Genomic DNA, 27,991 nt, shown 5'->3' with positions numbered 1-27,991 from the left:
TGAATCTTAAGGACACTGCTAAGTGGAATAAGCCAGCCTCAAAAAAACAAATACTGTATGATTCCACTTATATGAGGTACTTAGTCAAAATAATACAGACAGAAGGTAGAATGGTGGTTGCCAGGGGCTAGAGAGAGGAGATAAAGAGGAATTATTGTTTACTGGGTATAGAGTTTCAGTTTTGCAAGATAAAAAGAGTTCTGGAACTAGGTTACTGAACAATGCGAATGTACATAATACTACTGATCTGTACACTTAAAATGGTAAAGATGGTAAATTTTGTTATGTGTACTTTACTATAATTTTTTTTTAATGTCAGTACAGTAGTTGCTTTTGGAGGGTTTTGATGAGAAAGGACATACCCATTTACTGTCATCCCGTTAATATAATTTTAATGGAATTTTGAGAGTTAGGCAAAATCATAAATTTAAATGGCTGTATAAATTATTAAAAAGAGACTTGGAGAGCTGATAATATTCTCAAAGTTAGGTAATTCATACAGAATAAGAAAATAGAGTTCAGAACTCAGGTGGTCCAAGGCTGTTCTGAGATGGTTTTCTGTCCTGCCAGGGGTGGTTAGCTCTGAGTGTAGCTTGATTATAACCACAGAGAAGTCAATGACTAGCATTTGAGATAAGAATACATCACTGGCCTTTATCATCTCTTCATGCACCTTTTCCTAGTTGCTGTGACAAAGATGCTTCACTAAATAGAGAATGGGTCCACACTTTGCCAATAGGAAACAGGATTCACACTCAACAATTTGCCTTTGGTGCTTAAACATACTACCAGAGGATAAACAGATTGCAATTCTGTATTTTGCAATTTGGAACTGTAGAATAAAACATCACAAATTCAATGCTGATTAAATTTCGTTGTGAAGTCTATTCTTGCTGCCAAATGACAAAACAAAATGGTGATGATCATTGAATTTGCATCGATGCAGTCTTTGTGCTTATTTATTCATGAATGCTACACTGATTTTTCCCAACTCATGAAAGGTTTATAAGGATACAAGAGGGAACATACTGAAAAGTTTTTAAATATTTAGTAATTAAGTGGCAAGTTTTCAAATTAAGCTGGAAAATTAAACTCATCTTTCTTGTTCAGTGCAACAAAACTGCATTCGAATTTTGAAGTAGTTCATTGCTTAAAAGACTTCAAAATCCCTGTTTCCATGTTTAGAATCTCCTTCCCTTGTATGGGAATGTGGAAGCAAAGTGAGTATGTTTCTACATCTACGTAAAGCAAATCTTTGTTAGAATATCATTTCCTCCAATTTTTCCATCCCAAGCTGACCTATTTAGCCATTCTCTAATCTTGTGTTCTGACTTATTGTGAGAAATACCTGACCATTGAGATGACTGTTAACTCTTTGAAGATAGTTGCAGGTCTTAATTTCATTCTTTCTAGTACCCAGAGCAGTGGTTCTCAGCCTTGGCTGCAGGTAAGAACCAATTGTGATGGTTAGTTTTATGTGTCATCTTGACTGGGCTATGGTGCCCATATATTTGGTTAAACATTATTTCTGGGTGTGTCTGTGATGATGTTTCTAGTTGAGATTATCTTTGAATCAGTAAACTGAGTAAAGCAGATTGCTCTCCCCAGTGTAGGTGGGCCTCATCTAACCTGTTGAAGGCCTGGATAGAAAAGGCTGAGAAAGATATCATTCTCTTTGCCTGTCTCAGAATGTGGTACATTGGTCATCTCCTTCTTTCAGACTTGGACTCAAACTGGAACTGACACGATTAGCTCTCCTGAGTCTCCAGCTTGCTAACTGCAGATCTTGGCACTTCAGCCTGCATAACTGGGAGCCAATTCCTTATGGTAAATCTCTCTCTCTCTCTCTTTCTCTCTCTCTCTCATCTACCCTATTGGTTTTGTTTATATAGAAAATGGAGACTGATTCAGATGTCCTGTGTAAATGAGACAACATCATGTGTTTATTGATTGGAAGACTAATATTGTAAAGATGACAGTACTGCCCAAAGTAATCTACAGAGTCAGTGCAATTCCCTAGAAAGTTCCAATGGCCCTTTTTTTTTTTCAGAATTGGAACACCCACTTCTCAAATTCATATGGAATTGCAAGGGAATCCCAAGTAGCCAAAATAATCTTGAAAAAGAAGAACAAAGGTGGAAGGCTCACTATTCCTGATTTCCAAACTTACTACAAAGCTATATAATCACAACAATGTGGCACTGGTGTAAGGACAAACATGTAGATCATTGGCAAGAATTGAGAGTCTAGAAAGAAACCATGTATCTATGACCACTGATTTTTTTTCAATTTTCTTATTGTGGTGAAATACACAAACACAAAATTTACCATCTTAAACGTCTTTAAGTATACAGTTCAAAGGTATTAACTACATTCATATTGCTGTGTAATCACCACCATTCATATCCAGAACTCTTCCTTGTAAAACTGAAAGTCTATAGTCATTAAATAATAACTCCTCATTATCTCTTCTCTCTAGCCCCTGGCAACCACCATTCTACTTTCTGTCTCTATGATTTTGACTAAGTACCTCATATAAGTGGAATCATACAGTATTTGTTTTTTTGAGGCTGGCTTATTTCACTTAGCATAGTATCTTCAACGTTCATCCATGATGTAGCATGTGCCAGAGTTTCATTCCTTTTTAAGGGTGAATGACATCCTACTGTCTATGCCATATTTTGCTTATCCATCCATCCACTAATGAACACTTGGGTTGCTTCCACCTTTTGGCTATTGTGATTACTGCTGCTATGAACATCTGTGTACAGATATCTTTTCAAGACCCTGCTTTCAATTACTTTGGGTATATGCCCAGACATGGAATTGCTGGATCATATGCTAATTCTATTTTTAATTTTTTAAGGAAGCACCAAACACTTTTCCACAGTGGCTGTACCATTTTACATTCCCACCAACAGTGTGGGAGGGTTCCAATTTCTCCACATCCTTTCCAACATTTGTTATGTTCTGAGGGGATTTTTTTGTTTTGTTTTGTTTTTTTGACAATAGGTATCCTAATGGACGTCAGGTAGTATCTCATTGTGTTTTTGAGGTGCATTTCTCATTTTTAATGTGCTTCTTGGCTGCTTTTTATCTTCTTTGGAGAAATGTCTGTTTAAATCCTTTGCCTATTTTTGAATTGAGTTGTTTGTTTTTTGTTATTGACTTGTAGAAGTTCTTTATTTACATACTCTTGCTATTTACCTTTTTTCAGATATATCATTTGTAAATATTTTGTTCTAGTCTATGGGTTGCATTTTTACTGTGTTGATAGTGTCTTCATAGACGAAATTTTTAAATTATGATGTAGTCTTATTTGTTTAATTTTTCTTTAGTTGCCTGAGCTTTGGTGTCTTATTCAAGAAAGCATTGTCAAACCCAACATAATGAAGATTTCCCCAAGTTTTTTCCTAAGAGTTTTATAATTTTAGCTCTTAGATTTAGGGTTCAATCAATTTTGAATTAATTTTTGTATATGGTATAAGGTAAGGATCCAAGTTTATTCTTTTGCATGTGGATATCCAGTTGTCCCAACACCATTTGTTGAAAAGCTGTCCTCTGTTTACTGGTCTTGATACCCTGTTGAAACTCACTTGACAATATATGCTAAGTTTTATTTCTGGGCTCCCTATCTAGCCCATTGGTCTGTATGTCTCTCTGTGCCAGTACACTAGTTTGATGAATGTAGCTTTGTAACAAGTTTGAAATCAAGAAGTGTGAGCCTCCTACTTTTTTCTTCTTTTCAAGGTTGTTTTGGCTGCTTGAGGTTCCATATGAATTTTAAAATGGAATTTTCTATTTCTGCAAAAATGACATTAGATTTTTTATAGAGATTGCATTAAATCTGTAGATTACATAGGGTATAGTATTGATAACATAACAATATAAAGTCTTCCAACCCATGAACATGGGATGTCTTTCCATTTATTTGTATCATCTTTACTTTCTTTCAACAGTGCTTTGTAATTTTCAGTGTAAAAGTCTTTTGTCTCCTTGGTTAAGTTTATTCCTAAATAGTTTATGCTTTTTTATATAAATGAAATAGTTTTCTTAATTCCCTTTTCAACTGTTCACTGTTAGTATATATAAATGCATTTTGTGTGTTGATTTTCTAGTCTGCAACTTTGCTGAATTCATTCATTCATCCTGACAGGTGTGTGTGTGTGTGTGTGTGTGTAATCTTTAGGGTCTCCTATACTGACTTATGGTAATCATGTCCTTATTTTTCTTTATACTTGACAACGTAAAACATGTGTCTCTAAACACTATAATTTAGTTTTGCCTGGTTTTGTACTTCATGTACATTAAATCATATAAAATGTATTATTTTGTGTTCAGCCTGTTTTATTTAACATTCTCTTAACTTATCCATGTTGTTGCATCTGAATTGTATCCGTAGTTTCTTTTCATTAGTGTTATTATTTCATTGTGTAATAAATGTGTTTTACACTCTATAGTTAAGAGATAGAATTTCTACATCTTTTAGTGATGGATTCAGATATTTCTAATATACTACTACACAATGAATAGCAGTTCACTGTCTGCAATGAACATCCTTGTATGTGTCTCTTGATTTATACACGCATGCAATTCTGTAGGGAATTAATATATATAGCAGTAGAATTGCTGGATCATGAGGTATGCATATCTTAAAACTTAGTGGCTAACATCAAAGTATATTCTGAAGTGGTTGTACCAATTATGCTCCCTCAAAAGAGCAGGACAGTTTCTGTTCCTCCACAGCTTTGCCAACTCTTGGTTTTATTAGTCTTAAATTTTAGTTATTCTGGTTAGTGATCAGTGGTATTGTTTATAATTTTAGTTTGCATTTTCCTGAAGACTGTTGAGCACCTATGCAAGTCTTTGTCAATTTTTCTACTGTGTTACTATTGTTCATTTCCTCACTGATTTGTGGGAGTTCTCCAAAGTGGATTGTGTTGCTGCTGTCAAGTGCTTGAATGAATGCACTAGCCATCTCAAATTACTACATGCCAATCTCAAGACCTGAGGTATTTCTGAGTCAGAGAAGACCTGCATTTAAATCCTAGATTCTAAGTTTTCTACACTAGTTCTTCAAAACTATGAAAAGCTCTGCTTCACAGAAAACCCAACCTGAAGTAGAAATGCTTTTGGTAATTCTGCTGAGCTAGGTGGAGTTTAGTATTTCAGATGTTTATTTGGGAGTGCCATTGAGAAAAGAAGTCCTAATTATGTTTAGTGTCTAGGGATTTCAACAATTGTGAAACCGGGAGGTGAAAACCAGAATTGGACAGAAGGAAAAGTCAAGCTGTGGTGCAGGCCCAATAACAGCTGAGTTGAAATGGCCCTTTAGTGTTTTCCTAAGTGGGACCAAAATGACCAAGCTTTTATACCCCCATCTCAATCAATTATTGGATGTGGGCCATCCTAGGAATGGCATGATCTTGGTCAGGTGGCTCCCTCAAAGTGAGAAAATCCCTGAAAAGGATAATAACTGAAGACTCTCTACTGACAGAACTCTCAACAGCTGGGGCATCAAGAGCTTTTCTGATGGGACATCTGGGCTACATATCTCTGTGTTCTCTTAGCTACCTTCTCTGAATCAGCAAATGTCCCTTGAGTGAAAGCAAATCTCTGAATTGTTATTCTCTACTCTGGATTTAACTCCAATATTTTCTCAGTGTCTTTTACATTCTTTTTTTTTTTTTTTTTTTTTTTGATGCTTTAAAAAATATGATTGCTCTATTCCAACACTTTCTTAGTTTTCTTCAGCAGGATGATTGCTCCAAATTAGGTAGTCCACCATCACCAGAAGGGGAAGTCCTAATCAGGTTTAATAACTAGGGATTCTGTTTTAATGTCTTTACAGAGATTTGGCTAACATTGAATCATATAAAATGTTATGAGCCCAAATAAGGAACTGGAGCTAGTTCCCTTGAATAAAGCTAGTCTCTCTCCCTAAAGGGTTCCTATTTCTATGAAAAGAAGACTAGAAAAACTTCACTCATGAAGTTTTGGGAAGATGTAGAGTAGCTGGTTATCTGCCTCTTTTGTGTGTGTGTGTGGGGGGGGGGGGGATTGTTCCTCTAAGAAATTAAAAACTTGAGACTGCTCCACCAGTGCTGTGGGTGGTGGAGAGGACCTGAATTTATGCTACCATGATGTAATTTAAAAATTATCTATGACTGTTGAAAGAATTTGGGGCATTAGGAAGGAGAAGTCCCACCTACCCACAAAATTGCTCCATGGAGACCTTTTCACACCCCAGGATGCATTAATTCACACATACAAAGCAAATCCCCATTAAAGCTAACCAGCAGTTAAAACTTATAAACAATATGAGTCACCAGACGTAACAAACCAGAGACTTAACAGGCTAAGAATCTGAGATGACTGAACAATCAAAAAGTCTACAAAATAAATTTGTTTAAATGATCAAAGAGATGAAAGAAGTAATAGCAAACAGAATGATAAACCACTGGGGGGGAAAAGAGAAAATATTTTTTAAAACCAAGTACATTTTTGTAAATTAATATAGTCATTGGTATTTAAAACTCAGTAAATGTTTAAATAGTAAAAAAGAGAATTAGTGATCTAGAAGTTACATCTCTGGATAGTATACAGAATGCAGATTAAAGATATGGAAAACACAAAAGAGAAGTTATATGAAGGGTATAATTAGCAGGTCAAACATATACCTTAAAATAGTTTTATAAGGAAAGAATAGAGGAGCATCAATATTTGAAGAGAAAAATGGCTGAAAATCTTCTGGAATTAAAACACATTAAAAAGAGAAAAGAAAAGACACAAATCTTCAGACTAAAGGTACACCAAGTCCCCTCCCGGATAAATCAGATGAAATGCAGAAGTAGACACATTTTCATCAAAGCACAGAATACCAAGACAGAAAGAAAAAATTAGAAGACACCAAAGAAGAAAAGACAGTGTATTTATAATGGAAAAATATTCAACTGACTGGCTGTAGACTTGTAGTGTTGTCAGTGATAAGATGATACAACAATAATTTCAAAATGCTGAGGGAAAATAACTCTCAGTGTATAAATCTACACCCAGATGAACTGTATTCAAGATTAAGGAAATATAAAATCCTTCTAAATAAGCAAAGAATAAATTTATTGCACTCACTCAGATCCCTGAGTAAAAATTTATAAAAGTATATTCTTTAGGAATTTAAACCACAGTAAGATATGGGCTGTAAGAATAATATGAGCAAACAAATGTGGATAAATAAAATTAATAGTTAATTATGTAAAAAGGAAGAATTACTATTATGGAACTAGAAAATCTAAGGTGAAGCTAAGAAACAATCTAAATGGAGATGGAAGAGGGTGGGTTGTGTGGGCTTGTTATCAGAGTCCTTATATTTTAAGGGGGAAGAGATATTGACTAATTTTACATTTTCAATCAAGCATAGTAACTTGCAAATCAATAAAGAAATAGTGAGTATAGAAAATTCAATCAAATAAATAAATAAATAAGCAAAGTAGGAGGAAGAACAAATAAAAATGTGAGTGATCATGAAAAATGAAATGGATTAAACTGGTCTTTTGAAACACAAAGACTGTCAAACAGGGTTTCAAAATACAGACTAGCTATATGTTGTATACAAAGAACTCACCTAAAATGTTATGACACAAAAAGATGAGGACTTGACTTGTTGTTGTTACTATCACCCCATTTGTACCCAGACTGGGGAGGTGATGGAAAAATCACTCTGCACTTACAATCTGCTGGATCTGTAGACAAATGATGATGAATGTTTACTGACCCTGTTATTTAAGAAAAAGATTTGTTCTCCAGTCTTCCAATGTTAACATATGTATCTAGAAGAGAAGCATTATTAATTCTTCAGTATTTGAAGAAATGACTGTAGACAAAGGGCACCTTTTGGGTTTTCACATGCCAATCTGAAAATGGTGCCAATGTTCATTTACTGCTTGCACCCTTCCATAGTCTAATTCAAAATGTGCAAGCTCATTCTAGCTCAGTCCTAATGAACTAGAGCTGCAGTGCAATCAGAAAATCACTGTTTGCTTGCACTAAACATAATTACCAATCATTCCTTGGAGGAGACCATAAAACTACAAAAAGATTTTGTTAGGTTAGCAGTCTTAAATAGGGTAACTACATTCATTTACTGATACTAAAATATTAAAATTTTCTTAGTATTCTATTTTATTACAGTCTTAGAATTATTATTTTGGTCTAATATAAATATAACACTCAGTAATAAGTATTAAATAGTGTACTTGAAAGACTGATACTCTGCTTTGGGTTTATTAAAATACTAAGCTGAGCAACTACTTGTTATCTTTCTCATAAGATGAGGATAGATACACACTCGAATAAGATAGATACACACTCATTTCTTAGGGAAAGATTTTGAATACTATCAACACTTAAAAATAATATTATATATGACCAGAAAGACTAACGGAACAGAATACAGTCCATAAATAAAGTCCAATAAATATGGGAATTCAGTATGTGATGAAGGTGGCATTAGTGGGAAAAAGCCAGATTCTTCATATAAGTGATGTTTAGACAGCTTATACTGAAATAAATTCTGCACAAAGCAAAATTTGATAATAAAAATTACTCCATAAGATACTAGAAGAAAACATTGATTATTATATATAATCTTGGAGTGGAGATGGCCTTTCTTAGTATGGTGTAAAACCAGGATTATATAAAGGAAAATAATAAGTAAATTTAACTACATAAAAATTAGTAACATTTCCATGAAAACTACATATAGTAAAGTCAAAAACGACATAGTGACATAAACATTTGAATATAAATTACAAAGTGCTGTTTTAAAATCTACATTGAGTTTTTACAGCTCACTAGGAAAAGATGAACACCACCGAAAGAAATATGGGAAATGATGTGAAAAGTCATTTCATATATAAAAAAGAATAAATGTAAAATAATGCTCATCCAGCACATACTTTAAAAGATGAAAAGGGAAAAAAGCAATGAGATACTATTTTTTATTTATAATTTTAACAAAGACTGGAAAGTTTGTCACTGTGGGCAGGATGTAGAGGTACCTGGACTCTCATAATCTGGGGATGCAAATTTAAATTACCTTTAACTGATGTAGCAAAATTTGGCTACATTAATAATTTTTGTCATACTTATTGAAGTAAAATTTACATAAAATAAACTTTTCCCTTTAAATTATAAGATTTGAGGAATTTTGACAATCAGTCACATAACCATCACTACAATCAAAATTTCCATTTTCATCATCTCATAAAGTTCCCTCCTGCCTCCTTGAAGTAAATCCCTCTCCTTCAGCCCCAGGCTTTGGCAACCATGTTTTCTGACCCTATATGGTTTTACCTTTTGTAAAATATCATTGCCTTTTACATCTGGTTTCTTTCATCTATTATAATGCTTTTAACTGTTGTTTATATCAGTAGTTCATCCTTTTTATTGATGAGTAGTATACATGCAACAGCCTGGATAAATCTCCAATGAATTAATTCTGAGTGAAAAAAGGCTGCCCTTCAAAGTTTACATACTGTATGATTCCATTTATATAATATTCTTAAAATGAATTCTAGAAATTGAGGACTAATAGTGTTTTGTTAAGTTTCAGAAGGCAAGTGTGTGTAGCTACCAAAGGGCAACATGAGGAATTTTTGCAGTGATAAAGAAACATTCTGTATTTTGACTTTATTGTTGTTAACATGTTGACTTTGATAGTATAGTTTTGCAAGATGTTACTATTGGGGGAAAACTAAGTAAAGCATACATGGGATCTCTGTATTATTTTTGCAACTGCATTTTAATCTTCAGTCGTTTCAAAATAAAAAGTTTAAGAAAAAGTTAAATTATACCTACCATATGATTCCGCCTTTCCACTCCTAGGTATTTACCCAAAAGAAATCAGAGCATTGGCCATACAAAGCCTTGTACCCTTGTACCTGACTGTTCGTAGCAGCCATATTTGTAATATCCTAAAACTGGAAACAATGCAAATGTCCTTCAACAGGTAAATGAATAGACATAATGGTATATCCAAACAATGGAATACTACTTGGCAATAAAAAAAACCCTGAACTTACGATACACGCAATAATATGGATGAATCTCAGTATAAATAGGCTAAGTCAATGATGTCAATTATAAAATTCTTGAAATTCACATTAATCTATAGTCACAGAAATCAGATGGCTTCACAGCTACATTTCAATGCTTATCCAATTTTATATTTTAAACGTGTACAGCTTATTGCATGTCAAATTATAACTTAATAACACTGTAAAAATAGTCATTCTCTCTGTTTTCCTAGTTTTATTTTAAATCCCTATTATAGTGTGAGCTTTGGAGTTAGGAGTCCTCTGATGGAATCCCATTTCCGCCGTTTATTAGCTGTGGAACTTCAGGGAAGTTAAAATCAGTTTTCATCATCTATAAAATGGATGTAATAAAAGTGCTTATCTCAAAATATTGTTCAGAGATTGAATTTGTAATAATGCAGCACTTGATACACAGCCTATCAACAGGTAAGTGCTCAGAAATGACCATTACTATTATCACTTAGTATACCACCTAGTGACAACTTAAGGGCAGGGACGGACCATGTCTTATCTATCCTTGTATTTCCACTATCTAACTGTTGAAACAAGTACACTCTCAATCTTTAATAAATTCAATTGGATAAGATGGCTTCCTATTACAATATACCAGTATACCTTTATCATCCCTCAACATTTGAGCATTTGGGCCATTTCCAAGTTGGCTTTTGTTTTGTGTAATACACAAGTATAATATAATGGCACAATAATCGCACAGAACCTCCCCCACTCCCTTTCAACTTAGTTCTTGGGATATATTCTCAGGAATAATAGTATCATAGCAAAGAGCATGATTAGAGTATTGGACTGTAGTGATTTGTCTCGGACACTTTCCCATCCTCTGTCATCTGGTATCATCTTCCCATTTCCTTTGGAGAGTGAGTAAGAAGGAGAAGAATAGTCTGGATAGCATGGTCAGTCGTAGTGTCCACCTTCACTGATGAGTCTTTTGCCTTTATTCCTCTGGCCAGTGACTCTGTTGGTGGGAGGGTATGTGACCCACCTCTCTCCAATATGTACCCAAGTTAGAGAGGGAAAGATAGTCTTCTCCTTTGCATCTGGAGATGTACGATGTAGGCCTTGGATGATCAACAGCTCAGTCTTCAATAATGTTAGCAACTCTAATGCTTCAAAGTTATAGAAGGATGAATTTTTTACTTAAGTAAGGAAGTCTTGACCAATATGATTAGTTTTATAATTTTTCCCTAAATTTCATTCAATTTACTGTCCTGAAAGCCTACTCTTTTGTAGTATCACCAGAAATGTATGAGTGAACCTATATCTCCATTGCCCACCCATACATGGTTATAGAATCTTAAAAATTACTTTTACTATTTTAAAAGGTTCAAGAGTTTTAGGGTTCTAGACCTGTAGCCTATCTTCTCAGACTCCTTAAGAAATGAAACACAGAAGACTCAGCAGCCCAGTACGTGGTCTACTCTCCTAACTAAAGCTTCTGACTCCATCTTTTTCTGCTTTATGACCCTGGTGAACTGACCTGGACAGTCAACTCAATGATCTGCTTCACCCTTTTCACTGAAATCCAGGAACCAACACTGAGGTATGCCTGGAGTCTGGCTGTGGCTCTTCCCAACATTCCAGAGCCTCCTCCACCCCTTGCTACTACTGACTGCAGTGGGAAAATACAGAGAGGACAGAGGGCGAGCAAGAAATAGAGCAGAAGAAGGTTCTCATTATGTCTTTACTCTTCTCACCAAAGGTTTTATCTCCTCATCCTGAGTTAGTGATGAGCAAAACACTGTTACTATCTAGCTATCACTCATCTAGTGCGAGGTCTTCTGTTTGCATACAGCCATTTCAATCCTCATGACAATCCCATGAGGTTAGTGTTGCTATCCCAAGTGAAACTAATGAAACTGAGTTTAGAGGAGATTAAGTAAGTTGCCCAACTTCACATTTTAATAAGGAACAGAGTCAAGATCTGACCCCCAGGCACAGGTACTTGACCTCCCAGATGAGGAACATGCTGCCTTGCAGAGGTGGCACCATTTTCAATGTACAATGCTTGGCAGTGGTCCTTTCTCCCATGGCAGGTACAAAAAGACAGTAGATACTTTTAAAAACTGCTTTTTAAGAAAAACACTGTCATGAAATAAATTTTGAACACAGCTTTAAGGTCAAGGGAACCATCTTGTATAGATTTTCTTGCAGTAGGGAAATTGATCGAAAGGAAAGGAAGGCATGGGTACGAATGATCTCAATAGATTTTAAATGATCTCTGGACCACAAAACGCTATCCAAATGCTTCCAAGTTCTAAAAGGACTGGTGACATTGTTTTTTGCAATCAATTTAAAATGTTAGTTATATTTCTCATGTGCTACATTTGTAATTTATGATATGTTTTGATTCTATGTATGAGCGATATGTTTATAAAAAATCTTTGAGTCTTAGAGCATAAGTTTTCTGTTTTAAGATACAATGGAGGGTTATAGTTGTTACATAATATTGTCAGGCACACAAATCCCCAAACAAGCTATTTCAAAGTGAAAACACTCATGCTGTGTTAAAATTTCTAGTATCTCATTGTTCAGCAATGGCTCAATTTATTTCTCCTTTTACCTGGTGCTCCCTGATCTCCTCCTGATATCATAACAACAACAAAATGGTAGATATAAAAATAGCAACCTTCATTTTATACTTTATAACAAGTAGGTATTTTGTTCTGTTCTTATCCAGCTGAAGATACTTAAAGCCTACAATATGTAAGTATAGTTAAGTAAATGACAAAAATTCAATGGTTTGTAATTATTGTGTAACAACTTTGATTAGTTTTTCTATCAAGGCTGTGGCAGACTTCTTCAAATATTTTTTGAAACCATAGATATGATATTCTCTTTTTTTGCTTCTGCCAATTTACTTGGAATTTTCCGAGCACCTTTGCTGTCAGAGTCCCATGCCATTTTTTAAAGACTTTTCAGTACCTGTATTGTATGTTGTCAAGTCTCTAGGTATCAATCCTACTTCTGTTAATAATTGAGAATTCTAGTGGCTTTCTTTCTCTGCTTGTTAGTATTCAGCTCTCTGTCAAAAAGAGTTAATAACAAGTTGGCTTTAATACACTTTAAGTAAGCTATGCATGCAAAAAAATATTAAAATGTTACATGAGATAGAAATTCAAAAGTAGAAACAATTATACAGAAAAGCAGGACTATTGCTAAATTACCACTATTCCCTCTATGAATAAACAGGAAAGACGAGGCAGAGATTCACTGGCTTTGCTGACAGTAACATCGGTGAAATCAGGAGAAGGGTACTTTCTGGTACTTCTGGTATTACTGGTACTTCAGTAATAATATCCTAGGGGGTGGGGGGCTCCCATATGCCAGTTTGCAAATAATTAACACTCAAGTTACAGAGCTATTGGCCTAACCTACCCAATATCAGTTCATGGGACATATTAATAACAGTGTAATTATGCAGCCTTTTAACCTTTTCAAATGGAGCTTCAATTTGAGATAAGAAAAATGCTAAATCTACATATTTTTCTTCTATGAAATTTGCGTGAAGCTAAATAGTTGTATCTGTCATAAATTAATATTTATAATGAGAAAATAAAATATTAGGAACAAGATTGGCTGTAATTTTACTGATGCACTTATTTCTTTTGTATACCCATGTCATACCTTATTTTACCTTTGTAATTTTTCACATCATTTGAAACTGCACATCAAATTTACTCAGTGATTCTGAGATCAGATAGTTTCCTCATCTGAAAAATGAAAGGAGAGTAAAATAGATGATTTATATTTAAGTGTTTTCTTTTTTAAGCTGAACTTCAACATATCAAAAAGATGGGACTAGAGTTGTTATGGCTGACCTTGGGACAAAGAGAGACTTTTCTCCCAGGGGAAACCATGAATATTCTTCCCCTCCACCCAGCAAGAACTCTAGGAAATCTAGTAAAACCAAAACAAACAGAATACTTACTACAACTAAGGAATGAGGCCATATGATACAAGATCAATATAGCAATCCAATAATAAAATTAAGAAAACATTACCATTCACAATAGCATGCAAAAAAATGAAATTCTTAGGAATAAAGTTAATAAAAGGGCAAAACCTATATACTGAAAATTATAAAACATTGTTGGAAGAAATTAAAGGGCTAAATAAATGGAAATTTAGTTTTAAAATACAATTTTTAAAAATTTATAGTGATTTTTGTAGCATAAAGATATGTATGTGTATATATATATATATATATATATATATATATATATATGAAAGATATACAAAACAAAATAGTTGGCAGTGGTTAGATCTGGCGTATGGGATTATGTAGTATTTTATGTTTTCTTTTTTTTTTGCATTTTTGACAAAAAATTTAAAGAGGAGGAAAGCTAACATTTAAAATTTTTTATATCTTTCTTTCAAACTGACTGTTAATTGAAAGGTAACTAGTTAGTTGAAGGTGGAAGTAGTAGATGTAACAAAACATAAGGATGCAGTCTGAACTGGTTTTTCTTTGTAAAAGATGAGAAACAACTTCCAGAGACAAGATTGTTCTTTAGTTCTAAACGTGCCTCTGACTGTGGTCATTTCTATTATCTCTGTGAAAGACAGGGATTTTCTACAAGAGTCTAAAAAGATTCATATGGTGAATGAAAGTGACTGTGACAAGCTAGGATGTGTTTTTAGGATAAGTAAAGGTCCAGAGAAGAAGTAAACACAATGACCTAGTGGAGAAGTTGGAAGAACACCCTGTCAAAAAGACCCTTAAAAATCTGAGAACAGGAGTGTTTGCTCAGGCAGATCTGATGGAAATAGCACTCAGAGGCTGCTCCCGGGGAAACACCCAGGTCAGAGAAGTGGAGTCTGGACTAGGAAAGCTGGAGCATTTTTCTCTGAGGAGAACCCAGGGAGGACTCTGGCTGAACTGGTAACAAAGGTGAAGAAGCAAAGACCGTGCTCCTGAAATTTGGAGGGTTGGGAGAAAAGGAACGTGGGTGAAGTAGGAAGATCAGTAATCCCAAAAGCTGAGGTGTAGAAGAGAACTTGCTGGAGTGAAAAATACCAAAACATTGTGAAATTGTTCTCACCATTGGCTCGCTCAACTGTATCACTGTGTGGAGCCCACACCTCCAGGTTTCTCTCTGCTACAGGAAGTTCTGTCCGTATCCTGCCACCACAGTGCACCCTGTGGAGAAAAGAAGCCCTGGCGGAGACCAGCTGCCAGACAGGGAGGGCACTGACACCAATAGAGGAAGTGCTGCTTCACAAAAGGCCGCTAAGCACGTTATGCCTGCAACGTTTTCTTTTCAAGTTCACAAGAACCGTGTGCCGTCAATGCCATCCCTGTTTTCCAGACATGAGGAGAAAAGAGTCTCATAATTTGTGGCCAACTTGACCAGTCAGCTTCAGTCAGCTCTGAGTCCAGGCCCTCATGCACCATGGGCATAAGTGCTCTCTGACCTGGAAATGGAAAATTCAATTTAGGTGAGTCAGGACACATAACTCAAGCGGGAAGATTCACCTGTGTGGCATCACTATTACTAAAGGGTGCGATAACATTTCAGTATATTGCTTAATTTCCCAAAGATTCCAGAGATACTCATCCCTTAAGATAAAACAAAAACAAAAACAAAAACCAAAGCAGAACCATTCTGTTCTTCAAATGAGAAAATTACTAGTTATTTTTAAAATGCAACATCATTATGTCAGTGGTGCTAATGGAATTAGATATACTCAGCTACATACGAGTAAGCAGGGCACACCGTGTCCAACTGACCTGAGAGACTGAGGAAATCAAATATTATTAAATGTGATTTAGAGATGTGCAAAGACAGCTCTCAGAAAATAAGCCATTATCAGGTTTATCCCATGTCTAGATTTTTCTTTTCTATTTTTGTATTACAGCAAAGTTGTTGATAATCAACAAAGATTACCTGTTTTCAGAGTGAAGGAAAAGAAAACCAGTTACTCTATGTCACAAGTATCATTTGGATGGATTAATAACAGATAGGAGTGATGAGTGATTTAATTCAAGTTCCAACGAAGAGTTTTAATGAGAACATTCTCTCTCTCTCTCTCTCTCTCTCTCTCTCTCTTTCTTTCTTTCTTTCTTCATTCACTCTTCATTGTTCATTCTTTCCTTCCAATGACAGGCCCTGGTCAGTGTGAGAAAATAATGAGTAGGACATGGTCTTTCCCTCACAGAACTTGCGGTCCAGTGGGAGTAATATATATATATATATATATATATATATATATATATATATATATATATATACACACACACACACACACACACACACACACACACACACACACATATACAGAAGCTACATTGAAGTGATGGGCTTTATAAGGAAAGGATGAGCAAAGGGCTGTGGAGCCAAAAGAGAGGGAGGCAGCTATGGCACCAGGAAACAGCGTGACTGTTAAAGCGCCCCAGGACCAGAGGCCAGCCCTCGTCCCTGGAATGACTGCCACTGTAGCAGCTGCAGAGCTGCGGTTTCACCGGTGTAGCAACAGTCAGAAAGCAAGATGAGGCCAGCCCCAGCAGCCCCAGTGTTGTGGTTAACAGGTGCCGAAGCAATGTGAAGAAAATGGAAGATCAAGCCACAGCCGGGTTTTGAGAGGTAAGTGCTTAAATAACACGAGAAGGCAATGTTGGTACTTCATTGAAGTTTAAATTCATCTTCAAATGATCGGGATCCCGAGACTTTTCCTATGGTGTTTCTGAGCCTTGATACTTGACCGGGTTATAGCTCTGATTTGGAAAAGATGGAAGTGTTGTGAGTCAAATGTTTGGAAGTAAAAGATGAACTAACAAGGTAGCTGGAATTTTAATTAGCACCTTGTTTGGAACGTTCTCACAATTCCTCACACTCTTCTTCCCTTAAAAATTGCAGTGCACCATCCATCCATTCATTCATTAAACATATATTGAGTGCCTACTGTGGGCTAAGCATTGAGGATACATAGGTGACCAAACACCATCACTGCTCTGGGAATTCAATCTTGATGGAGGGCAGTACTCAAACAGTCCCAATCTCAGGCAATAAGCGTGTAAAACGTGCACTGGAAACACAGTGGAGGAACTGACTGATCTGTCAGAGAAAGATGTCACAGTAGATGACATCTTTAAGCTCAGTTCTAAAAGATGGGCAGGAGTTTTCCAATGGAAAGGGTGGCAAAGAGCTTTCCAAAGAGAGCAAACAACTTGAGCCAACAGATGAAGGCACAGAATTGCATGAAATGTCTAAGAAAGGTGATTAGCTTTAGGTAAAGATTAAAGTGGCAGGAGATGAGCTGGAAAGGTAGGTTGGGACTACTACACAGAAAAGAGGAAATGAATAATTGACTTAAAAGCTTTAACATCTATGAATTTGTGGATTCAGAGCTAATGGAATGGGGTTGCCTCTAGTTGACCTTGCTTGGCTTCCACCTGTTGGCTATTAGCCCAGTCATTTCTTAGACTAAGCTCTGAAGCAGGCAAAGGGCATACAGAATGTCCCTCTGCTTCCCCCCTCCTCGTTTTATTGAAATAATTGACATACATCACTGTGTAAGTTTAAGGTATAGATAGCATAATGATTTGATTTACGTATATTGCAAAACAATAACCACAGCAGGTTTTGTTAACATCTGTCATTTCATATAGATACAATAAAAAGAAAAAAAAATTCTCCTTGTGATGAGAACTTTTAAGATTACTCTCTTAACAACTTTCCTATATATCATATAGCACTATTAGCTATAGTCATCATGTACATTACACCCCCAGTACTTATTTATTTTATAACTGGAAGTTTGTGCCTTTTGATCACCTTCCAATTGTCCCTCACCCTACCCCCACCTCTGGTAACCACAAATCTAATCTCTTAAGTTTGATGGGTTTTTTTTCTTGTTGTTGTTTTAGATTCCTCATAGGAGTATAAGTGAGATACAGTATTTGTCTTTCTCTCACTGACTTCACTTAACATAATGCCTTAGCATAAGGTTCCTGCAAATAGTAAGATTTCTTTGTTTGTTATGACTGAATAATATTTCATTGTGTGTGTGTGTGTGTGTGTAATATTCCCTTGTGTGTGTGCATGCACATGCACACACACACACACATATATATTTCCTAATCCATTTATCCATTGATGGACAGGTTATTTCCATGCCTTAGCTATTATAAATAATGCTGCTATGAACATGGGGTGCTAATATTTTTTTAAGTTAATGTTTTCATTTCCTTTGGATTTATTCCCAGTAGTGGAATTGCTGGATCATATGGTAGTCCAGTTTTTAAGTTTTTGAGGAACCTCTATACTGTTTTCTGTAATGGGTGCACCATTTTACATTCCCACCAACAGTGCACAAGGGTTCTCTTTTCTCTATGTTCTCACCAGCATTTGTTATCTCTGGTCTTTTTGATGATGGCCATTTTAACCTCTGTCTCCCTTCTGCTTCCCCTGCATTCTTCCAAAGAATAACCTCTGTCTCCAGACTTTTTTCTAGCTTCTTTTATTCTGATAATCAAACAGAGTCTTCCAGCAAGAGATTCCCTTCTTCATGGCTTTGCTCCAGACTCAAATGAATCTGATAAACACATTACAAAAACAGTAGCTTCACTGTCTACTTCTCAACACAATTCTCCTGACTTTTAGAAGTGTTCAAGGTTTTACACAATTTTTGGATCTGGCAAGTACGTGCATGTGTGTTTGTGAAGATTTGGGGAGGAGAAAGAGGGAAGCAGACACTTTTGGGGCTGCTGAAGTCATCACCTGGATTTACATTTTACTGAGAGTGATGGGCTGGCTACATCTAACCACTACCATCTTATTGGTGGGGGTAGGTGGTCCTATCACCCGTAGTCTGGTGGTGGGCAGCAATGCTTGATCGGAGCTGTAATGTATAAGATTCATATGTTAAAATATTTATAATCATTACCTGTTAAAGATGTAGTAAATTATTTACACTAGCAAAGCCACCACCACAACAGATTTAATTCATAAAGTCTCGCTATATCTTGATGAACTGTAGACTTCTTGCCTTTAAGAATAATTGATGTTTAATGGACTGCTTTTAAAGAGAGAAAAGACAAATAGACAAGGCTATAAATTATACGATGATTTTGTTCCCAGAACTGATCAATGACCTACCAGCAGAAGCATCATATTCTATGAGATGTTTACTGAACCTTACTAATCTGTCTTCCGCACACGGAGATTCCTAGTATGTTCTGCATGTACTGTGTGGAGGTTCTAGAAGATATTGAGATGAAGAGAGTGTTTAATATTATCAGTATAGCTAGGAAAATATAAGTGTTTCAGTGTAAGCAAAAACCTGCATTGTGGTAGTTAAGGAAGAGCCATTTGCCTTGCAGTGTGTCTAGTCTAAGCCTTTTACTGTCTCTGGTGGCAGCGTTGGGAGGCAGAAGTAAGAGATGATACTAATAAGCTCTGATCTTGCAGATGCAGAATGCTGGGCCAAGAATTTACTATAAAAGGCTTTGCCAACTGGGGTTTAGGACTGGCTCTCAAATTAAAATGTGAGAGCTTCTCTTTTTTTTGCACAATGTCTTTTCTTCCTATAAAGAAACAGAGGCCTACAGCACTCTTTTCCTAATTCTACTGAGGGCCTTTAGCATCCTGAGCAAAGGGAGATGGAGGTTTTCTTTCACACTAACATCTTAAGCAGGTCAGCTGGGAACTCTTCTGCGCCTCCTGGGAAAGGTAAAAACAGCAGTATGCTCCCAGGGCCCTCAAAGGGATGATGTCACAAATTAGGCGTGGGTATATGGTATAGGCCTTCAGGACGGCCATCATGATCTAGGCTTTGGCTGCGAGGGAATATTTAAAACTGCTTGTTGCCAAAAGTGATGAGCTACCTCCATGCAGTCATGGGAAACAGTTGTTGGAGACGGGTAAAGTGGAGCCTAGAGAGTTTTGAGCATTATCTCTTCTCCTGAGCTGAGTTTCTCCCCCTATTTGACAGTTGCTGTGTGCAAAGCAGGTTACCCCATCACCTTGGGTAAAGGAAAATCCAAACTGAGGGGCCACAGAAGCATTTTCCATCTGCAACTTGGGCAGGCCTTTTGCATATTAGCACAGGTCTCGACGAGCAGCAAGAGGGCTGTTTGTGCTGGGTTTATGCTTGCTGTGCTCCAAAACTAAGGTGAAATCTGGCCTCAGATCCCTGAGGTCTAACTAATTCAGTAATGAACTGAGACAGCTTGATAGGCGATGTTTCCACCCAATTCCCAGCCTGTTCTGTTCTGGGACGGTATTTTCTAAGTTGAAAATAGGGTAAATGTAATGAGCCTCACTTAAAAATGAAAAATTTTGTTGTAAAATTATCTATAAATGAATTGAGCTGGTGATGCCTTAAAACATTCCTCTGTTCTTAACGTTATATTCAAGAGTCTTATTGTCAAGAAAAAAATGATAGGTTTATTAAATACCTTATAAAATAATGTACTTGAAGTGTCTGTCTTATCTTATGCATTTTTTCTATTTAATCTGAGTTGTATGTATGCTACTGCAGCTTCAAAACATCTGGGCACAGCAATTTTTTTCTTCCCTGCACCTGCAAGGGTAAGTACACACATAAACAAAAAAGAAATTAAATCTTCCACAGAGCTGGGGAAAAAAAGAACCCAACCAGCCATGAAGCTCAAGGGAGCCATATGACAAGTGCTGAGCTGTAAACAAGCTTGAGAGGGATTTAATTCTTATGACAAGTGCCAGTGGTGGCGTCTCTCATGGACTCAGCATATGCACACATTTCAGAGAGAAGCCACACAGGATTTAATGCAAATAGAAAAGAAGGAAAAAAGAAAAACCTCTCAGTGCATCAGCTTCTTCTCATCTATAAATAGCCAAGCAAATCAGGATGAGCTAGTGTTGTAATTATCTTGATTTTCAGAATTTTTGCCACTCAGAAGAGATTTTTAAAGTCCCCTCCCTGCTCTTTATAATTATAGCTGCTGTTCCAGCCTCTGCCAAGGGCTGGTGGCTGCAATGTGATATTCGCCAGGTGGCTGCTCTGCAGCAGAGAAAATGACCAAGTTTCCTTAGTTGGTCCGGTTTTGTCACCAAGGATCCAAATCAAAACTTCCGAGGGCAGCCATTCATCATCTTGTGACAGCCACTTCTTCCCTTTTGCTGGTAACTTCTAGAGTCTGGCACTGTGGGGCCCTCCTGCACTTGAGTAAATGATGCAACTTAAGATACTAGAGTAGCTATGTTTCACTTTGCATAGACTCACAGACAGCTATGTCAGGAGAGGATTAGAAACCCAAGTCTAGTGACAGCCCAGAAGCTGGGCCCCTTCCAGAGGTGAAATGCCATGTTTTGATGATTCCTATTCTCTTGGTATGTTCAAGAACTAGAATGCAGGATGGGAAAGACAAGTGTGGAGCGATTCTTACAAACAGACAGTAAAAAGAGACTAAAAATTGGTGCATTGGTTTAGATGCCTTTGCCATGTCTTAGTAACTGTGGGCTGCCTACATCATGTGCTGTGTATACCACAGCATTAAAATACAATTGCAGCACTCGGATTTTTCTTTGACACCAAGTATTATTTGGGTTGTCTTAATGAAACATTTTCATTTTCTATACATCAAAGTTTTAACACTGTCCCATCATTCCTTTTAGTACCAGTTAAAACCATTTTGATGATTGTGGGGACAGAGTCCCAGAGAGCAGTTTCCAGGCTCTCGGCCTCACGTGGAGGGGTGCTGGCTCGGGTAGTAGATGGCCGTCAGCTGTGGCTAGTTGGCCGTCAGGTGTAACCATTGATCCATTGGCCACTAATATAACTGCCGCGGCTACGTTGGGGAGTCGAGGGAAGTCAGGGAGCCGGTCAGTTGGCAGAAAAGCGGACAACAGGTTGCATGTCGTGTGAATCCAGAGTCCAGTGCGACTATAGTGGTATGACTCCCCTACCTATGGCTCCATGGGTGTTCCTTTTTGGCCTCACCATATCCTGTGTTCTTATGTGGGGAGCGGGAGCTGAGACAATGATGGTTTTTGTTGATGCTAAGATCACTGGAAAATAATAAACAGGCTTTTTGTTTGTTTGGCTTTGTTTTGAATGTCTTGCACCATTAGTTTTGTGACCTGATTGGAAGTACTAGTGCCACAGGCCTATACACAGTTCTTCTGTGGTGATATGACATCCAAAGGGCTATGTTTTGACTTTTGTGGAACCTCAGTCATGCTAATAATAGTATCTTATGTTTATATAATTCTGTAATACCTATTATTAGTATTATAATGAATGGATGAAGAAGCTGAACTAGAAGGTAGGTTTACCAGGTCCTTTTTAAATGGCCCAAATGGTGTTCCCATTGAGTTAACACTTGCCACAGTATATAAGCTGTGTTTTGCATAAAATTTCTAAAACAGAATAATATGGATATAGTGGTATAAGACCTTGGAAAAAAAATCTCTGTATTTGCTTTTTATCTGTGAGTGGGACAGCCATTTTAGTGGGTGACAGCTGTTTGAAGACTCACCTGGATATATACCTGAATGTTGTACTGCATTGTACGGTATGCATATTATTGTTTGTGGTTGCATATGGCACTGAAGTGTTTGTTTTATATTTAAAAAGACATCTGTTATGTAGTATTGAAATAAATTTTGCATTTTCTTAAAAAGACAAAACAAAAACTAGACAGGTGGGATGGTTCCCTGCTAGTGACCTGCCTAATATTGTTCTCCAAATTGAGAATAGGCAAACAATGGTCTGCGGGCTAAATCCAGCCTCTGCCTGTTTTCCGTAAATAAAGTGCTATTGGAACACAGCCTCACCACGTATTGCCTATGGCTGCTTTCATGCTTGTACAAGGGCAGAACGGAGCAGTTGCAACAGATGCCTTTGGGCCCACCAGCCCTAAAATATTTACTCTATGGCCCTTTACAGAAAAAAGCTTGCGGATAACCTGCCTTATGTTAACAGAACTCCATTTTGATTGTGGCAGCCATGTGCCAGTTTTTTTTAAAGATCACTTTCCTGCAGCTAGGGATAGCAATGTGATCCAGTTTGGCCTAAAAAGATTCAAGAGAAAGTGAAATGAGTGGGACCATCAGGAAAACTACTGTTTGTCTAGATTATAAGGGGAAAGCTCCCTGAATCTCTTTCTGAAAAGTCATCTACCTTGGTGGTATATACCTTTCTAAACATATTAGATAACCCCAGTGGTCAAAAGTAGTGTTTTGTGATGGTGGTAACTCTCTGACATAGCAGGTTAACCTCAGAAGAGGTGGAACCAGTTCTGTATTTGAAGACTTTCTTGTTATTCCATTTATGAGGAAGTAGACACCATTTCTCAGTAATTTCCACAGCACCCCCCCCTAGTACTTCTCTCCCTTTTCCCTGCTCTCTTCTTCTCTCTGCTTCAATTCCTATGCTTGATACTGCAGGAAATGGGGGTGGTGAGAGATTAGGAAAGTGGGAGGAGCAAGGAGTTCATAAAGTAATCACAGCAATTTCTTCCCCTTGCTTCTTCATACCCTGATCAAACTGCAACCATTAAAGGACTTTTCCTTAAATGTGATCACACTAACAAAATCGGTCCATACCAACATGGTAGCTTCAGTGAGGACATGACTACCCAAATCATCTCACAGCTGCCTCTGCCTCCTTCCCTGGCCTCAGTAGGAGAGCAGAGATTTGGAAAGCAAACCTTAAGTGGACATTGAGATTCCTAATCTTTTCTCATAGAATCCAAACAAAATCCAAAGAGAATATGCAAAGTTTTTGTAGAAGATGATATGGCTGATTCATTCCTCCTTATAGTTCTAAACAGTCTACATTCATAAATGATCTCACCTTGTGCAAGACCCATGTTGATTTTTAAGGTACAGAGAGGGTAAAGTTCTGGAGTTGAATTCCTGTGTTTATTAGTGGAAATTTTTCTTCATTTTTAAATGAAAAAAAAAAAAAGAAAACCTTTAAAAAGAGTCTAATGTGGCCTTTTGCATAAATCCTTTTATCTCACAGATCATTCAGGAAAACATAAAAATAATTTTATTTTTGGTATTAAGTTTAAGCGTTATTTGGTCGATTAATGCTATCTTGATTTGGTTGTAAATGTTCTGTAGTTGGTTTAGTTCTTCATAGTTTTGTCAACAAATTATTGTAGACCCTGGCTATCATGCTTGTGAAGTTTTGGAGCCAAGCAAATGTGGCTAAGTATGTAAAGAATTACGATCAGACTCTATAAGGTATACTTGGTGCTTCGAATATCATATTTCCACAATTTAAAGCCACCATTCTTTACTCTTTCTTCTTTTGTGAATGATGTCAGATCCGCCATACTCCCTCATCAGAAGTGGCTCTAAAATGCAACCATACCCACCGATACCCCAGCCTCTTCAGCATGCATCTCTGAAAATACAAATGGATTACCATTCCCAAGTTAAAACAAAACGAACATTCTAGAATTGAAAGCTTCTGGGTCAAGGTGACAAACATAAACAGACTGTTTATTTGGGGTGGGGAGGGAATCTAAGAATTTTGAAGAGCACCAGAACTTGCATCACTGTGGAAGGTGGGACTCTGCAGTGGCCCTAAAGATTCCTGACTCCTGAAACACACCCGCTATGTATCCCTTCCCTTTGAGTATAGACAGAACCTGTGAATATGGGAAATCACATATCAAGTTACTAATGAATTGACTTTAAGTCAATCAAAAGGGAGATTATGTGGGTGGACCTGAGAGATTGGACCTGTGAGAGGGTTTGTGGAGGTAGCGCTAGCCCCGGAGGTAAATGTGAGGGCAGGCAGCCTCTAGGAGCTGAGAACAACCCCTGGCCGGCAGCCCGCAAGAAACAGCACCCTCATTCCTACAGCTGTAATGAAATGAATCCTGTCAACAACCTGAATGAGCTGGGAAGAGACCCCCAACCTCCAGATGAGACCCCAGCCCTAGCCAACACCTTGATTTCAGCCCAGTGAAATCCTGAGCAAAAAACCCAGTTTATCCACGCCTGGACTCCTAACCTATAGAAACTATGAGATAATACATTTTTGTTGCTTTAATTTGCTAAATTGGTGGTAATTTGTTATGCAGCAATAGAAAACTAATATAATCACAACTGCAAAGCCTACCTCTTACAGCTACAGGCGCTCCATATTCCATTGTGGAGAAGAGATGTCTCTTTTTAGAACTTTCCTACTGGAATGGATGGTCTGGTTGCTAGATGTTGTACTGCAAGAATCACACAAAAGTTCAGAAGGATGGCTTGATCGACAGTAAAATTCATTCATTCAAAAACTATTTGAGTGCTTACTATAGGTCAGAAATGCTTCCAGGCATTGTTTTTTTGTTTTTTGTTTTTTTTTTAATGATGTGCTCCTCTTTTTCTATTTTCTCCTCTAGATATTACCTTCATCCTTCTCAGTATTTTGGAAAGCTGAATTTTACAAACTTCTCTATAGGGCTTCTGTATACTCCGGATTCAGCTACTGGAGTAAATGAGCAAGAAGATGAAAATGTAGAAAGAGAGTGTAGCCAGGAGACTTATTTCCTTGCATTTTTCCAGGTGGGTTTCTTTGAGTGAGCTGGATCCTTCCACTCTTGTTGATGTTCCTCTCCTAAGTCACTCTCTCTGGAGTAGCCCCCTCCCCTCGCCCCAGCCCCAGGACCGTATTGGCTCCCCATATCGCTAGCCCTGGCATACTGCGCTCCCCCTGTTTGAATACCTAAACCTTGTCCATACCTTTGTAAACAGTTTCCTTATCAAACTCTCTTCGTGTCTTTGATGTTTGATTGCTCTTTCTGACCAAGACCTTGAGGATAAAGCACTAACAACCCCCACCCCCAAAAAAACTTGGGATTTGGAACCACTGGATCAGGAGACTTGGATTCTAGTCTCAGTTCATTCCCTACCTACCTGCGAGAACGTGGTCTTCAGGGACCTGTTTTCTTATCCGTACAATGAGAGAAAAGGTTTAAAGTATCTCTAACGTGTCTATCAGGTCTCATAATGTATAAATTGGTAGAAGGGTTGTAAAACTTATGTGATGATCAAAGGAAATGTAATTTCTTTATCTATGATGGATGTGGGTTTCCTCGTGAATCTCAACCCTTTGATGTTGAAGAAACTATATGTAGGCCAATCTAATGAAATGATAGAACCATCCCTTTTGATAATGTCCAGTCCCTCTAGGTAAAAAACTCAGCCTCCTGAATTGCTTAGTTCATCTTTAGTCCCTTTTCAGCTTGTCTCCAGGATAGCTTCTGGGTACATGGAGGGAGGGGACTGGCTTATGTCATGTGACCTTGGGACTAAGGAAAGGAGTTCAGGTCCTCTGACTTTGCTGGTACCTCTGGCTCTTCTGACATCCAAGGCACTGTCTCTCGTTTGCCTCATTGCAGCTTGTCCTGCAGCTTTTCATTAAGGTCTGAGGCAGACGTTGACAAACTTTTTCATAAAGGACCAGAAAGTAAATATTTTAGGCTTTGTGGACCCTACAATCTGTTGCAATTACTCAACTCTGCAGTTCAAAAGCAGCCATTGACAACCTGGAAATGAATGGGTGTTTATTTACAAAATGGGCCACCAGGTGGAATTTGACCCATGGACCACAGTCTTCACTCTTCTGATTGGCCTTTCGGAGCCAGCACCACCAGTAAACGCCTCTAGTGGAAGGAGGTACAAGACTAGGGGGAAAGTCTTGTATTCAGGGAAGCAAATGAGAAAAGCATATTAATATTTTATTTTCTAAATTCTACCCATTACAAGTGAAAGGAGAAGCCAGATGAAGTAGCTGTATGAGATACACCAGAAAAGCAGCCTCATTCCTAAATAGTTCTTTTATTAATATCTTTTATTCAAATCAGGATTGATCACTCACCTTATTCAGCACATGGGGCTTCAAATGTCTCTGGGCTGTTTACTATGCAATATACTCTCAAAAGATACCGCTTCCCTAACCCAATGATGTCAGAAACATGTATTGGTGGCCCTTTGGCACTTCTGAAAGAGAGTGTGTGGAGCAAAGAACTTCCCCGTTCGGGTTTCACAGAACCACTTTGTCATCTCTGCTTCGCTCCACAGTTGCTATGAAATCAGTGGTTTCCTTTACTGTTTCTAAGTCTAATTTTCCTTATTTCTAAACTTAGCTTGTTATGTGTAATGTCAATACAACGGCCTAGAATAGCTCCTGATACATATATAGTGCATGCTCAATAAGTGGACTTTTATAGCTAAAGCTATTATCGGTAGAAGTCTAAAATGTCTTTAATGTAGTCAAACTAGTGGTTAGTTACAACTGTGTTTTGTAAACTGCGTTCTTGTAAAGGGTTTTTAGTGAATTGAATTGAATTTGGGTTGAATCGGACAGTGCCTCTGAAATGTCCGCTGCCTTAGACTGTGTTTCTTCAGTCCCTATAGGTGACTCCAGCAGAGGAAAGCAGTGATAGGTTGGCTGGTACTGGATACAGAGTACAATTTGTGATAAGAATTGTGTATAGTTGTCTTTTCTTTCTATAAAACTTTTTTTTGCCTCTTCATTATTTAAATCATAATTCTTGGTTGGCAAAGAATAGACATACACCAACAGAACATACCACTTTAATTGACTAAACTGATATATAGGCCCTACGGTTCCTGTCAAGAAAGGAGTGGGTTTCAGATATGTATAAGCAATTCAGTAGTTTTAAGGGTTAGTTCTATTTGTCCCTTTGGCAATAAACAGACAAGAAAATCTTGCCCACCCCCCACCATTTTGGGGGCTTCATTCTCAATAATACTTACTGGGAAATGCATTGGTATATGGAGTCAAATAATAAATGGGTTCAGAACTGTTTAAAAATTAGTACCAATTGTTGCATTTCCCACAATAAATTCACACCAGCAAATAATTAGATTCGGTACCAAGCTGACTGATGCTGAGTCTTACTCCACTGGTTTCTATTCTCTGTG

This window comes from Rhinolophus sinicus, chromosome 3 (assembly GCF_057876585.1).
Source record: "Rhinolophus sinicus isolate RSI-liver-muscle chromosome 3, RSI-T2T, whole genome shotgun sequence".
NCBI lineage: Eukaryota > Metazoa > Chordata > Mammalia > Chiroptera > Rhinolophidae > Rhinolophus > Rhinolophus sinicus.
Note: the sequence above shows the minus strand (reverse complement) of the source record.